We start from the raw sequence: 13,091 nt of genomic DNA, 5'->3' as shown, positions 1-13,091 counted from the left end.
TCAAGTTCACATCCACAGTACTTACAGGTTTGTATTAACAGTGTCTCAGAGCAAGCTATCCTGCAGGCCTGCTCTCCCAGGTGTGAGACACTCAGCCACAAACAAACCCAGCTTATATTAGCCACTTCCAGGTGCAAGCCCTGATGAGCCTGCTACCAGGCTGAAAGGCCCAAGACCTGGAGTGGCCTGTGGATGGAGCCCTCCCTCTCCTCACATCCACACCCCCAGGACCCAAACCGGCTTTTCCAAAAGCCGATACTCTGGTCTGCTTACAAAACAGACTTCTCCCGGGGTTTTTTAGAACACATAGGCCAAAAACCTAGGACAAATGTACCTGCCATTGACCACTTTACCAGTGCTTCTATCACAAAATATATATCTATTCCGAATATCGGCATCCCGAAGGTAAGTATCGGGGTGTTAAGGGGAGGTTAGGGTTAGGCATTAGGGGGAGGGTTAGGGTGCGGGGAGGGGGAGGTTAGAACTAGGCACTAGGAAGGGGGGGTAAGTTTAGGCTTCGTGGAGGGTTAGGGTAGGGTAAATATTCATGTGCCGTCCTATGGGTGTCGGGATTCTGGCTGTCGGGATGCCACTGTCGGTATTCTGAACAGCCGGGATTTCATACCCAAACCTATATATATATATATATATATATATATATATATATATAGTATATTATAAACACACATATATATGCATATATACATAACATGACCTGACCACGCTGGGGATGCAGGTTATGGTGCACCGCTCCATCTGTAATGGTACCAGCTCCAGGTGACTGTGTATGTATGTCTAGTTATCTCCTGCAGCAGCCCATGTCTTCTGGATTCAGTCAAGCGCAGGTGACTTACTCTGCAGAGAATTCCTGAAACATGAGCTGCTGGGGGAGGTGAACACCGGGTGTGGAATCTGCTGCTGCAGGCAAATAGGGAATTGGGGTCTCTGTGCATAGAGACTGCCTACACTGACCCTTTCTCAAAATGCGAGTATAGGTGGGTGCATGAGTGTCCCCGCTATGTACCAGCATAGCAATTGTCTCTACACCCTGTAGTGTTACCCACACAGTGTTCTATTTTAATGTCCCTGCTCACTGCAGACGATGACCATTCCCCATATTAATCATGAGTGTCTTCTTTGTGTGCAATAGGCTGGGCACGCCCCCAGAGTGATGGGAAGTGGGCGTGCCACAAGACCACACCCCTGTGGCCTCCTAAGTGATCAGCACCCTGCCCTAAAAAATTCTAGTGAACACTATATACACATATACTGAAACACACAGAGAAAGCTCACACTCACAGCAGGCAGATCAGCATCAGATACTGTATTGCACTGACCTGTGGGGATGCATGTGGTATTCCTCTGCTCGGCATGTCCCTTGTCCATACTTCTGTAGGCGGCTTAGCCTCTGCGGCTCCACGTCATAACTTTAGTACCCACTGCAGTCTCCAACTGCCAGCACCATTTGTTGGTTGAGAGGAGGACTGTGGGGGTAAATGGTAGGAGCTTCGGCTACCCGCGAGTGGGCGCAGCTTCGGCTACCTGCGAGTGGGCGCAGCTTCGGCCTCCCATGATGCTTCTGTTCAGACGGCTGTGGGCTGAGTTGGCAGGGCCCAGGAGTCAGGAGCAGTGGAGCTCCTGGTCCATTGTTGTTAATGCGGCAGTGTACCCCCCCTTTGTGGCCCGCTAAGCCCCACCTGTTCACAGAAAGGGGCGTGGCCACAACTTAGTGGGGTTCACCGGGAAGTACCCGATTCCCCGGCAGCCCAGTCCGAGCCTGGACCCACAAGTGCACTTGAGTATTTCTCAGATATTCCAAGTGGGCTTCGCAGGGTTTGCTCAGTCCACCATATAGAAGTACCCAAGAGGAACGCTTACACTGGCTTTTGCATATTTTCTTTCATGCGGATCTGTGAGAAATGGCAGCCGCGCGTGAACTGTGAATAAGGCCAAGGGTTGCATCGTGCACCCCTCCCTGCAGCCAGTATATGGGCGATCGGCTGACCGTCTATACACACAGCATGATATGCAGATATATCTGCCATCGGCTGTGCTGCACAGCCGACTCGATATGTCTGTGAACGACATCCTTCACAGACATATCACTGGTACACACTGGCCGACGCACCCACGATATATCGGCTGGTCAATTGAACGCCCAATATATCGGCCATTATGTACCCAGCAAAAGAGAAATGAGCTGTAGCGAAGCGGGTGATTAGATGACCATATGTTCTGCTAGTGTTGTTGTTTTCACACTTAATAAAGCTTGGTACACACTTTTTCGATTGCAGTCTGATCAGGTAAAACTGTCCCGATCAGCCGTGCAGTCTGTCCCCAGTGTGACCCCCCTGTCAGCCGCGTACACACTGTGCAGACATAGCACCGTGTGTATGGGCTTCTATGGGATTGGGATGTCAAACCGATAAATATTTAACAGAACATAAGATGCGACCTCTCAATCCCGACCGTTGCAGGAGTGTTAAAAGCTGTTTATCAGCTAACGCTCCTGCATCGGGACAGCGTACACATCTATACAATCCAACGGCCGTTCTCTCAATATTGGATGAACGGCCCGATGATTGAACCCAACTTAAGAAAGAGAAAAAGTCTGCTTTAAAAAAAAAAAAAAAAAAAACATTGTATTAATTAGAGAGTGCATACAACATGTTTATTTGCTGTGTTTTTGTTAAATATGCTAAGAGAGCCAGTATGTTGTGGCCTCAGGCAATACGCAGTATGTAATATATAGTATTCACTTCTGTGTTTTATATTCATTATGTAAGAGTAAAAGATGGCAACTATGATACTAGCCGGAGACTAGCAGAATTGCATTGTCATGTGATGCACAAGGTTGAAGCTTTATCATTCTTACTAGTTGACCCTTTGAGTAAAAGTTTAATAAGGGATAAGGTCACATGTGAATGGATAATCCTCTTGTTTGTGCCAGAAAACCTTTAATTCCTCAAGAAAAAGACATGAGTGAAAATTGACCTATGCTCAAGTCATGGAATCCTAAGTTTGGAGTCTGTTATATACATCCTTGAACATTTGATCCATCAACATGGCTGAAACTCCTGGATCCAGTATTATTGTTGCTGTGTATAGTTAGAAAATATATATTTGCAGCCATATGGAATGATTTTAAACATTTTAGTAAACCATATTATTATGGATACACAATGATCTACTGGGTAAAGGGACCCAATAATATACATCTTCTTTATTTTCTTTTAATTTATGACAGTTGTCAATATTTATTTATTCATTCCAAAAAAAGAAAGAAAAAAGGGGCAGACTAGATGCCTCCTACTGGTTTTACTATTCCATGAAAGCTGAACACCAATAAAAAAACAATACCAATAAAAATAATCTCTAACAGCTGCTAAAACAAAAAAAAATACTTAGGGCTAGTGATTGGCACTAAAAGATCACCTAGTTTATTATTTTATTCATAAATTGAAGGTATCGGGTATTGTCAAGAAAGCAGTGCAACAACCAATTCAATCTATTAATACAATGGTAGTGGTACCCACTCATTCACAGACCAGACTGGGAAGGACCCTCCCCTAAATAAGTAGGGGTCCTTTCAAAAGATTATTATCCTTTATTTAAAGATGACCACCAGATCCTCCCCCTAAGGTCGTGACTAACTCACCGTATCAAAGGGGTAGTGCTCCCCAACCACACTTGTGCCCAAAATGGCCACTATGCCCAGCTGTGCCTTCTCAGAAGAAAAGGTCAACATAGCACATCAAATGACAAATACAAACCAATGGCCAGATGAATGAGCAGGTATCAAGACTGGAAACAGCTAGAGACTTTCCCTTCCTGAGAATTTATAACCTAGCACTAACCCCACCCTTAAGCTATTGGACAGAACCGGCAATCTAACCTGCCAAATAATAACTGGGTGCTAACATGCCCTCTGATTTAGTATAAGCACTCGGTTACTTTTTGTGCTGTCATATTCTAGGTTTGTATTGCTCTGCAACTAATGTTTTGTTTTTATTTTTATATTTAATATTTGGAGCAGTGTGACAACCAGTTAGTTATTGCTTAAATTGAAACATTTTTTCTCCTTTTAATGTTCTAATTGCAGTGTAGTACAGATGTTTTTAAGGAACATCTTTCTTGTTCAGTTAAGCTCACATTCAAATGCATGGAACCCTTTAACAAGAAATAGGTTCAGGATTTCATAGTGGAATGTTTAGTATTTCTCTCTTTGGTGTAATGCAATAGAGTATGAGTTTGTAAAAGTGTAGATTTCTCAGCAATTCTGATGCTATGTTTTACAGCAACAATTTTAAAGACACAACCTCGTGCGTTTTGCATTTACAAAAAAAACATTGCTGCTTTAAATCTTTTATAAGGGCTGCCATAACAAATTGTGAGACACGGTACAAATGCAAAAGACAGGGCCCCTCTCAGAAAATACTAACAAAAATTGCCCAGATGCCTTCCATACAAGATTACTGGAAATACCTGGATACAATGTAAGGAATACATTGATTTGTTAAATAGTAGATGAAAAATATTTGAAACAATTTAAAAAAAACAAAAAACATTTTAAGATTAGAAATGAATAAAGCATTTTTTAAAAGCCCTAATGATGTAATGAAAGAAAATTGTGCTTACCTGCCATCATTAGAGTAAGTTTTTTGTAGCGTTAAAAACGGTTGGTCCTCAATTCACCCATGCCAATTCTGATTGCAGTCACCAGCCATAGGGTGAGTGGGCAGAGAGGCACAGATAGGGGGAGGTGGCAGAGGCACATATCGGGAACTTTTAAGCTCCTCTGTGGCATGCACCGCAGCTAATTACCAGCCCTCTTCTAGAAGCAGGGATGAAGGAAGAGGCGAGCTAGAGGCTAGGCAACTGTGGAACCTAGGAAGGAAAGCTGACCCGGGGGGAGGCGGCCTGAGGGGAAAACCTGTCTGTGACACAGGGGGTGCCCAGGGCATGTACCTTCATCATAATCTGGCTCTGCCACAGGCACTGGTGATCGAAGCCACTGCTTAACAGAATCAGTGTGCGGACAGGATCATTGTACCTACCAGAACCCCCATGTCTGCCCAGACCCCATACAGGTTTAGCACTTGTACCCACCTGATGGCGGCCCTACCTTTTTACATTTCTCTATTTGTCAGTGTTGTTCAGTGAGCTGCCGTACCTGCTCAGTTTGCCACTGACTAAAGGCCCGATTTCATTACGGATCGCAATTGTAACATCGTACGCAGATCGGCCGATGGTGCATACTGCACATGTGTATGCACCGCATTGCATGTGTGCAGGTTAGCATTGCAATCGCACTGCGATCCCGTACGCAGATACAAAGTCAGCACAGAGTTAGTGATGGGACATCAGCGTTTGGGGGTGGTGACGGAGGAGTGATTGGAGAAACACAGGTGTGCCTGTCCGTTTGAACGCCGTTTCCTGGGCGTGCATAACTTAGCAACTGTGACGGCATTCGCAGCTTGTGTACTCACTGTGTGCGACTAGATTTGCAATTTCTGAGACAGGTCAGACTTGCTGTAATTCTGCTTGGGGTCCGATGTCACTCGATGTATACGCAGGACTGCGAGGTCTAGTGGTGCGTACACACGGTACGATTAAAATGGACGATATGAACAATAACTATATCGATCATATCGTATGGTCGATATCGACCATCGCCTGTGCATGCAGGCCAACCTGGTCGATATCGACCAGGTTACTATAGGAACCCGCGATTGTTGACCGCGGATCGCTATAGTCGTTAGTGAGTTGGTGATGTGCTGGATGATCGATATCGATCGTCCAGCACACCCGGGAGATCGAACAACGATATTGTTATTGTTGTCGATCGTCCCGTCTGTACGCACCATTAGGGATGTGAGAAAGCAGTAGTGGGCATCTTTATGCTGGCTGAGCAGTTGCAAACATTAGCATATTTTCGCAGCAGGACAATGTGCGTAATCGCAGCTGCAATAGTGATCCGTAATGAATCGGGTGCTAAGTGCATTGCTTGCTTCAATGACTTCTCCAGTTCAGATAATATTTTAATCTTATGTTGCCCTATTGCAAAGTTTGTTTGGTGTGAATGAATGTAGGTTGTAGAAATTAAGCTTTGCATAAGAGATAACTTGATGTTTTAAATTAAAATACCTGGGTTGATCCTACAGCTTGGTCCAACCTCTGTGGATGAGGGCACACTTCTAGATTAGCCTTACATAGGCAATAAAATCGAAAAGAACTGACCATTAGAAGCTTGGCTTGAACAGCTGATATTATGGGGGGCTGTTTGTATGGCAGGGTATGAACTAGAGATGAGCGGTTCAGTTTTACTCAGTTTTGTTCGGATCTCAAAAACTGCATCATATTAGCTATATGGCTCTCACGTGTTTTAGATAGCCAATAAGATTAATCTGAACTTGTTCTAATGTGGCAAAAAGAAGAGTCAACACCTAACCACTCATCTTAAACTTTGAACATCTGCAATTCTATTGCATTGTAATTATTTGGGGGGCACACTCATGGCTTTTTTTAGGCTAGTTGGTGATTTATGCTGCATTTGACTAAATAGCCAACTTTGAATGTTAAATAGTTCCCAATGGTCATTAATAATTTCTTTTAAAGGTAGACTTATGATTTACCTTGTATACATATTTTAGTAAAGTACTGTATTTTTGTTTTACCTAATCAACTTCAGTAAAAAAATAATATACATTCGTATGTTGAATAAAATGACAGTATGCTTTTATCTCAATTGTAATCTAATCTTGAATGCACCTTTAAGAAAAACCCTACAGCTTTGTGATAATTTCCCTCTCCAGACTCATTGAGAGGACCACTTCAAGGCTGCCTCTCTAACTGTCAAAGCAATGTTCGCTTTTGCTCCAGTGGAAATAAGACAAAGCAACATGAAAGGCCGTGGCAGCCTATAAGCAGGTTTTCTTAGCAACTTGCAAACTTGCAATGCAAATGTAGGCATTTGCTATGCAAAGTGCGGTTGCATTAGTGTAAAAGGCTCTTACAAAAATGGCAATAATTGCTTATCACATTTTCCCTAAACTAATTCATGCCTTGACTTGGCAGTCTTTTGGTTTTGACAAATAAAGGAAGCTCCGCAGGCAGGACATGAGCAGAGAGACAGACAGATAAGCCAAACCTGCTAGGACGAATGTACTGAAAATGGTTAATTTCTTCATATGATTTCTCGTTTACTGTGTCTTTTTTTTAATTCTTTGTTTTCAGCCACCAGTGTAAATAAATATTATAATTTACTGAATTGATTTAGCTATGGCTTTACTAGGACTGGCATTTAGGATATTTGACTGTGGTTATACTCTGTATCCTACATCTATTATGGAATTGCATAGTGAATGCTGGATCTGTTTGAACACTTAAAAGCTTCCTGTAATGTTGCGCTAGCGACCGTCTGCTTTCCACACAAAGTAAGTGTTGTTAACATGGAGTGCATAGAGCATGTAAGTCGCACATTGGAGGCTGTTTTATGGCACTCTTGCTAGCTAGAGGTATGATGTAATCCTGTGAAACCAATTAGGTTTTCATTAGGGCACATTTTCTTTAAATATTTGCTCTGTGCATGTCTCTAGGCATGGCATCTGGACCAATGTTAGGGGCACCACTGTGGTATGGTGTGGCTAATTTCATTCCTGCATGTTGCGGTTGAATCAACATTGCTTTTATCACTGGGTATGGCTGGAGGGTGATATTGCTGTTTCATAGTTTTTTTGCTTCTGAGACCAAGGGCCGTATTCAATTCGTTTCGCACCCGCTATACTTTTTCGCATGCTGGACTTTTCACCGACATAGCATATTTTAGCTGCGGAAACTTATCGTGCGCGCCCCTGCTATTCGCCGCATTCAATTCCAAAAGACGCGAAAACGCATCTCGGTGAATGCAAACCAGGTGAAAAGTACTGTCAGAATGGGGGAAATCAGCCTGACACCCCCTAAAAGATGCACTAACATTGGGGATCAATGTAGATGCCCCCGAATAGCCCTAATAAAGCTATTTGGGGTACTTAAGGTGTGTCAATTTCTTGTAATTAGCGTCTTTGCACTAGTGGTGAAGAATAGCATTAAGAAGGTTTTGTTTTGGGTAAAATGAGTAGACCTGTAAAAATTGTGGTACTAGAAAATGGGTGCAAGCATGGTTTAAAGTCGCTAAAGTAAAGTTTAAAAAACGCACCTGCAGCAAGGACCTGCAATCCAAAAAACTCCTCACACATACTTGCAGACCCCCCAAAGTCTATTTCACTAGTTTTTAAGTTTGTACCCCCACTTTGCAATTTTTCGCCCTCTTTTTGTAAGTAATTTTTTGGGGTGTTCCTCTATTTTTTTTGTGTTGTTTTGACGCAGTTATTCTTTGGGGGCCTGTCCCAAGGGTGCAGAGTGGTTTTTCCACCTTTGCACCCCTAAATAACGATTTTGCACTTATTTTCGACACCTACTCATAGGCAAGTCTTTTTCGCCTATTACATTGCATTGCGTTTTCGCGTATGCGTAAAGAGTTTGCAATTTAATATGGAGATAAGTTTCTGCCTGGCGAAAAGTCGCAATCGGCGAAACTTTTTCACGGATTCTGACTTTTTGCGGCTAATTGAATACAGGACCAATTGGGCAGAAACAGAACACCAAATATGCCTTCTGGTCTCTGCTTGGTTTTAAAGCACACTTTTGTCGTTTTTGGAGGAACCCCTTGTACTGTCTATCAACCAGTGAAGAAAAGGCCTAGTCCTGAATGCCTCATTCCACAATATTGCAAATTAATCTAAACAATGACCACCTATGCCCTTTCGCTGTACCTCTCTCTGAAACACATGGGCACGAGTGACTGCTTGATGATAGTGCACAAAACCATGAGTTTCTCTTTTGTTAACTTCTCAACTTTTAATGTCCCCAGGTAAAATATCAGTTGCTTAGGTCTTAGCATTTTTATGTTCATGTCTATTGGCTGACATCAAAGTGCCTCATTTTACATGGTATAGATTGAAACTTTTTTTGCTGAGGATAAATGCTCAGGAAAATGTTGATAAAATGTGCCTTAAATCACGTTTTTGTCACTGCCTGTGCGGGTGGTAAGAAGGAAAATTACTTTAGTCTACATGTCTTATTGAAGTGCTTTAGAGTGATGATATCATAATCACACTAATACATTTAAAAGCTTGAAGGGATTTAGCATTTATTGAACACGGCTCGTTGAAAGAATCTAAAGGATGTCTTCAGGCTTCCTACTACGATAAAAAAGGACAATATTGTTCATGGCCTCAGTAAAATCAAATGCATTTTTTTATTTTATGCCATGTTGTAATTACATTTCAAAAGCTTTCTTACAAGTTGAAGGAACAAAGGGGCTCTTTTTATGACTCATTAGAAATGCTAATTTCACAACTGTCAATTTCATTTTTCTTGTTTTTATTCCCCCTTTTTATGTCTCTGCATTGTGTTGCTGTGGACCAAAAGGCGAAATCTGCCAGTCGAATAAGTTGATTAAAAACACAAAAAACATATAATTTTTGCACTTTAATGTATTTTATACTATGGAGTAACAGAAAGTGTAATTTTTTTTTTTTGTTCAGCAGAACAGAAATGGTGCCGTAATTAGTTTGCTTGTTTATTGTGTTTGCATATGCCTCCAACATTCCTGATTTTGGTAGAGGGCCTTAGTTGAGGCATATTTGGTGCATGTTTTGGTGTCAAATAAGGATATGGTCAAATTGTATGTCAATTTTAATTGAAAATGTTGATTGGTATCTAGTTAAAAAATACAAAAAAAACTAATCGAGTGTATGGTTCCTGCTTTTACCCCTGAGAGTGTAACCTCAACTCTGAGTGAGAGCCAGTCAGTCACTGCTTCCATTGACAAAATATGACCACCGAGGAGGTCACAGGGGTGTGTCTGCTGATAAGGAGGAGGATAGTGCTGTAAATCTTTTTTTGGTGACTATATCATATGCCATGTTGACTGTGGTTACCATGATAATAACATTATCATGGATAATCTTTGAAAAATTAGGTTTTTAAATGGATACATCTATGGGATTACACAGGGGATATGTATTATAGTGTTCATTCTAGCCCCCTGCACCTGTCACAACCCATGAAGTTCCTCTTTCCCGTCTGGGGTGACGCTCTCTGCTCTGGGGCTTCTAGCACTCTCTGGTCTGTATCTAAGCAGTTTTTTGCATTAGCTGAGGGTGCTAGATACCCCAGAGCAGAGAGCGAAACCCCAGGCAGGAAAGAGGAACTTCACGGGTTATGACAGGTGCAGGGTGCTAGAATGAACACTATATTACCGACCCTCTTTTTTCTAAGAATATAATTTGTAAGTATTAGCATTTGTTTTATTGCTCTGCTATAGTGAAAATTAGAATTACAATTATTAGCCTCTTGGCAACTAAGGATGAAAGACCAGCACCACTTACTGTTAATAAAAATTTGGCATTTGGTGGAATTTAATATGTATCCAAAACACAGCGGTCCACTAATGCCCCGTATACACTAGGCGATTAAACAGAGCGATTGAACGATTACAACATTGTAATCGTTCAATTGCTCATTAATCGTGCACTATAATGTCGGAAACGACTAGCGATGCGCGCTCCCGCTGGTCGTTTCCGACATCAATCATCACCTGAACATGCTGATCAATCTGCCGATAACGACAGATTGACCATGTTCATGGATGAGGGAGGGTGTCTACACTGAATGACATATCGTTCAATGTAGGCACTGCAAGGGAAGAGGAACGACTGTACAATTACAATGTTGTAATCGTACTGTTATTCCACTATCTGCTAGTGCAGTGATTCCCATCCTCGGTCCCCAAGGCACACTAAAGGGGCCCATCCATCAGCAAAGGATTGCCGAGATCCCACGATGCTGCAACCTGGCATCGCGGGATCGCAGAAATCCAACATGTTGGATTTTCCCGATTTGACAATCGCGATCAAAAAATTATCGCCATCGTCAAATCGGGGACATCTAACATGTAGTATTTCAGCGATCCTGCAACGTATCGCTGACCGTCGATGTTGGCCGGCGTTTCCGCCCGGTAGATCGGCATTTCCGATCGCGTCGCAGGATCGCGGAAATACCGGTCAGATGTATGGGCACCTTCACAGTCCTAGTTTTAGTGATATCCATGATTGTGCACAGATGGATAAATTAAATTAAATGAGGCACTAACTAAGTCATTTATGCTCAAGTGTGGCTATCCCTAATACCTGGACTGTTAGTGTGCCTTGAGGACCAAGGTTGGGAATCCCTTTAGCCTTGCTGCAATTTTTACTGCTCAGCTATTTGGAACAGCCAGTGATGTCAGTGTCTTTCCCCGATTTCATTTTTTCATGTTTTTGTAATCTTGTTTTGCAGTTGAAATCTCTAGTTCACCATAATGGTGCATACACATGTAGCGATCAGCCAGCAATGTGATATTGCTGGCTGATCGTCCTGCACCCTCCCTGGTGTGCTGGATGATTTATATCGATCATCCAGCACACCACCTACTCACCGACGACTGTAGCGAGGTCCCTACAGTAACTTGCTCGATATCGAGCAAGTTGACCTGCATGCACGGCCAATGGACGATATCTCTTATCGTCCATACGTGGCCGCGCATCGCTGGTCATCGGTGAGTTTGTAGGGACCTAAAAATGAACAATTTAAACAATAACTATATCGTTATCGTTCAAAGCTCTCATTTAGATTGCTACGTGTGTACGCACCATTAGAGTTATTCAATATTAGAAACATCTTTTTATTATGGGATTATGGGCCTGATTCAGACCCACTCGCGAGCGGCTGTCCGCTCGCAAGTGGGTCGATGTTCTGGACTGAGCATGCGCACGACGGAGGGAGCTCCGTCATGCGCATGCGCCAGAAGCGACGAGCGAAGGAAAGTCCTTCGCTCGTTGTGTCCGATCAAAGGGGGCGTGCTGTCAATGTTGATTGACAGCACGCCCCCTTTGGTAGGCGTGTCGGGGGCGTGCCTCCCTGACGGGGGCGTTCCCACGGGAACGCCTCCCGTCAAAAGCCGGCCCACTGACATCACTAGTGATGTCAGTGGGAGTGATTTTGGCTCTGATAGAGCCAAAATCACTCCGGAGCTTGCGGTTGAAAACCTCAACCGCAGGCTCCGGCTCGCAATTTCGATGGTCGCGATGGTCTCGACCATCGCGGCCATCAAAATGCACGCTCGTATAGCCTGTGGGTGGTGACCCACAGCTATACGAACGTCCAGAAGGACGCTCCATTTTCATGGAGGCCGGCCCTCATTCAGAGCGTACGGCTCTGAATGAGGGCCTATATTTCTTGCTTAAGGCCGCATATAAATTTCATATAATATATTAGACATGGGTAAAAAGTTGGTGTTACAAGTGATGTGCATACGATACTATGTAGAGAATACAGGGATACATCAATATAATACAAGTAAAAGCAATACATGAAGAAAGTGGTAATTAAAATGAGCATAATATAACCAAAACTACAGTTGTGACAATAATGTACCAAATGTCTTCATTTGTTTTCTATCCAACTATGGGCCGTATTCAATTAGGTGCGAAAAGCCGTGATCGGCGAAAAAGTATCGCCGATTTCATCTTTTCGCCAGGCGGAAACTATTTGCCATTTTCAATTGCAAAGACTTTTCGCGTAAGTGGAAAGTCAATGCAGTGTAATAGGCGAAAAAGCTTTGCCTATGAATACCCAGCGGAAAAAAGTGCAGAATTGCGGGTTTGGGGTGTAAAGGTGCGGAAACCACTTTGCACTCTTTGGCCAGCCCCCTAAAGAATAACTGCATCAAAAAGAGGTAAAAGAAAAAGAGGAACACCCCAAAAAGCACTTTGAAAATAGGGGCGAAAAAGTACAAAGTGGGGGTACAAACGCAAAAACTAGCAAAATAGACTTTTGGGGGTCTGCAACTATGGGGAGGTTTTTTTTTAATTGCAGGTGTTTGCTGAAGGTGCGTTTTTTGCGATACTTAAAACTTGACTTTAGCGATTTGTAACTATGCTAGCACCCATTTTCAAGTACCCCAAATTTGACAGAAATACTTATTTTCACCCAAAAAAACTGCTTAA

General features: G+C 42.8%; 1 protein-coding gene across 2 annotated transcripts in view; it reads left to right on the top strand.

Annotated features, from left to right (window-relative positions):
• LRMDA (leucine rich melanocyte differentiation associated) overlaps positions 1-13,091 on the top strand; it is a 1,034,991-nt gene that overhangs the window by 65,737 nt on the left and 956,163 nt on the right. The window lies entirely within an intron of this gene.

This window comes from Taudactylus pleione, unplaced genomic scaffold (genome assembly GCF_031769625.1).
Source record: "Taudactylus pleione unplaced genomic scaffold, aTauple2 ptg000157l, whole genome shotgun sequence".
Taxonomy (NCBI): Eukaryota; Metazoa; Chordata; class Amphibia; order Anura; family Myobatrachidae; genus Taudactylus; species Taudactylus pleione.
Note: the sequence above shows the minus strand (reverse complement) of the source record. Positions and strands in the feature narration are given on the sequence as shown.